The sequence below is a fragment of the Chiroxiphia lanceolata genome, chromosome 13 (genome assembly GCF_009829145.1).
Source record: "Chiroxiphia lanceolata isolate bChiLan1 chromosome 13, bChiLan1.pri, whole genome shotgun sequence".
Classification (NCBI taxonomy): Eukaryota; Metazoa; Chordata; class Aves; order Passeriformes; family Pipridae; genus Chiroxiphia; species Chiroxiphia lanceolata.
In genome coordinates, this window is record NC_045649.1 from 790,161 (window position 1) to 794,197 (window position 4,037).

The window sequence follows — 4,037 nt, forward strand, 5'->3', positions numbered from 1 at the left end:
AACATGGCTTACCTTCCCATTTCCCACAGGGCAGCTGTTCGGGTTCAGCAGTCCTTAGTAAGGTCTTCTTTTTAAGCCTGGAGATGCAGATTGGCTCCTCCCTCTATACTGTCTTCAGATCTGCAATCTACCAGAACACAGCATTAATGAGTGCATTTTGTCCCAGATCAAACTTGCTGCCCAACATCTGTGTTGACACAGTCTGTGCCAGCACATACCCTGAGAGCTGGCAGAGCCCAGACCAGAGCAAACTGTTTACTCCACTGTCTCAGGCTGGGGAACAGCTCATTTCTTTTATCCAGTGATTACTAAATTGAGTCTCTGTTAAGGAAAGATACATCTGCATTTGTTCTCCAGCCTCTGCTGCATGGCCTGTTTGACCTGGCTTTAAGTTCCCATTTGCTTCTGCATTTGAGCAGGAAGTTCCCAGCCCCGTGTGTGAGCACAGAGCTCTGGGGATGCTGGAGAGCAGGGCTCAGCCCTTGCAGTTCATGACATTCTACTTACTGCTGCAGCAGGCAAAAAGGCTTGGACTTCACACAAGCTGGAGATTGTTTCCTAGAAGATGAGGGTCTTTTCAGAAAATCCTGTGTACATGAGAGCTGGCAGGAAGGACCCTCTACTGACCTTTCTGATGCACCTCAGAAAAACAAAACCATCCACTTCAGAGTGACATTCTGAGTAGCTTTAATTAACTGGCTAATTCAACACACCAGTCATGTCTGCTAAAAAGCCTTGCTTGGCAATTTTTTTTCATTACTAACCCATGATGAGAAAACATAAAAACATCCCAAGTGAGTTCCACCAGTAGCAAGAAAAAGCAAAGCAGACTTTCTCAGGACAGGCATAGACTCCTGAAATTAATAAAGTACAGTAGGTTTTATTGAATCCTAGGGATCCACACAGAGTCATGTTTTATTCCTACTGTACATAAGTAGCCAGATTTGGTCACTCTGACGAGCAGAGCTGGCTTGAACCTCACATTCAACACCTCCAAGTGCATCTCTGGACACAGGAACTGGTAGCGAGTGCCAAGATCTGTCAGCCGGTCAAGGCACTGCAGACTCAGCATCATCAAACACAAAGATGGTTTGAGCAATGGAGTGGTAAAATCTTGTTCTTCCTGTCTGCAGTTTAATTATTCATCTCTCTGCAGCAGGTTCTCGGAAGCAAAGCCCAACTGCAAATTCAAACAGTACAAAATAATCAAACAGCTCCGAGAACCCTCACTGAATGTTAGCACGGAGAACATTCCCTGGAGAGTGCTGGAAGACCATCAGATCAGAGAGGAGTCCAGCCCAGAGCCCAGTCTGAAGAACTGCCAGTCTCCTGGGCTGTACCTCTTCCAGCTGGAGCTGCAGGTCTCAGCAGCCCAGAAAATGTCCACATTTCTTAACGATGCCACTGACTCCACAGTGTTAAAAACCAGTAGAACTTTTAAATACAACTTGTCATTACTTTCTAGGCTTATGGTCAGCAAGAAAACCATACTGAGACATGAGAGGGGAAAGTAAACCCCAAAGAAGGAGCACATCTGAGTCTCTCCAAGAGCGGGAAACAGCTCCCCCACCGTTCCTGACCAGCCCAGTGCTCCCTCCAATCCATCCAAACCCAGCTCACGGATCTTCTCTCTCTCTCCCTCACTTTCCCAGCCCATCTGTTGAGAAGCCTTGTGCTAAAAACAGAGAAAAGGTATAAAAAAAAAACACAGGTCTGCAGTGACAGCCTTGTCCCAGGGGCTGACTGAGCTGAGTGGGAATCAAGGCATGATATTAAAACAAATGGTGTCTGTAGCCATGGGAGTAGAAGAAAGGGGTGAAATGACCTCCACAGCCTCTACACTTGTGGATGCAGCAGAGCTACCAGTGAGGGATGGGGTGAACTCGGGATTTCAGGGCTGCAGTTCTTCTAGGAGAGACGAGCAGAGGTGAAAAGGGAATACAGTGAATCAGAGTGTTTTGATTATTTAGTTGATTAGACTGCACGTTGCATAATCATGCAGGGGTTTTAGTGATTGGTATTTACACTAAATGTCTCTCTGAAGGATAATAATACTGGCATGAAACTTAGGTACTCAGTGGAATATCTAGTGTAGGTGTGAAACATTAAGGCATCATTTAACACCAGCTTCCAGAATTGCAATATGCAGTACTTTAAAATAACTGAAGGAGTAACATTTAAAGGGGAATTCATTAGTGTATCAAAGAGAAAAGATTACATTAAATCATTACAACCAGTCCAGAACAAAAGTTACTGTTACAATGCTGTCTCACACCACAGTGAGTGACCTGCTCTGCAAATTCCAGCTTACCTTTCCTGCTGTTTCAAGCACTTGGTATTCCCAGATTAGGAGAAGGAATGATTTTGCCTGCTGGAAAAACAGACATCCCTGCAAACACCACAAAAGCCTTGGATGTAAGGTTTGGCAGACAAAACATTTAAACAGTGACTTTACTATTTACAGCAAAAGTTCACACGGGTAAAGAATATGATATTTGAGTTGCCCCCGAGCCCCCCAAATAACACAGCCCAGCAAAACCAAATCCCTTCGTGGTGCAGTTTTCACTCTGAACTGGTTCCATCATGGCCCATGACAAAGCCCCCTGATTCACTAACTCCTACTCACTTCCCCCTGTTTTGCTTCAACCTTCTCTCTGAAACATCTTGGGCCCCTAAAAGAACCTTTACATGAAAAGAACCAACCAGAACTAACTTGTACTTTAACTCCCCAGGCACACAAAGTGAGGCATTTACTTGGCTACGTGTGCTGTGTCAGGTTATGTGTGACAGAGTCACAGAGGAGGCTTTGCATTGGTGTACTCACAGTAAAAAAAAAAAAAGAAAAAGGAAAAAAAAAGGTGTTCATTGGGCAAAAGTTGAAATGGACCACTGGTAACTAGCATGGAATAATGTTTCTTACAGCATGACACCAACAATTATTTCAAACTCAAAGACCTATGAAACACAACCAGCCCATTTGAAATTGTGCCAAATCAGACAACTTGGTCCTTGCCCAAATACTCTGAAGCAAGAAAGCACTGAGGGCTTGGACACAGCACTTCTTTCCAGTAAGAGCCACACTGACTCACACCTGCAGGTTCACTCTCAATATACACTTTGAGCCATCAAACACAAAACCTCACAGAAGTCCAACTTGGCAGTTAAGTGACTAACAGGCTCTAACAACAGGTAGAAAGTCCATGTGAAGCGAGCAGCAACACCCAGGATGTCCCTTTGGAAAACACCAGCTGGCCCCTCACCTCCAGCCAGTCCCCAGGAACAATGAGTCACCATCTTCTCATAATGTTGAGCCCCAGGAAAGATTTTGTTTTAAACAGGTTTGATGGGAGCTTTGGAATATGAACCGTCATGAGCACATGAATCAGTTCTCACACACCACCTGATTACTATTTCAGCAAAAAAAATCTGTTTAGAATTACAAGTGTGACAGCTCCCAGCAACAGCAGATTGGGTTTTCTCTACAGGAACTGCATTTTGGGGAACAGAGGGTTCTAGTGTTACACAGCAGCACTGATCGATGTAGCACTGCCTGTGCACAGGAGCCCAGGGACTGCTTGCAGGCCTAAAGAACACAGGAAGAAATGTCAGCTTCACCTCCAAAAAGAAGGGCAGTTTTATTAGGTGTAAACAAATGAAATTCTGTGGAAAATACTGCAATATTCAAGTTAAGCAGACACACACACATAAACTCTTCATTTCTTCACAAAGGAAAAAGGCACACATCAAAATATGCACTGCGTGTTTTATTAAAAATGCAATTGTACTTAACTTTATATCAAACAGTTTTATCATATGATACCAAAATGATGGACCAACGCACATGTTGCCAACATGCAGGATCTGTATCAAACCACACATAATTCTGAGAAGGAACAAGGGCACCTGCTGAGATGGGATCTGATGCAGCCCAAACCTCTTTTCCTTGGGAGGGGAGGGTGGTGATCCCCTGGCAGAGCTGGAGGTGGCACACACTGCACCCTGAGCAGCCCTGTGCACAGAACACCTTCTGGTTCACA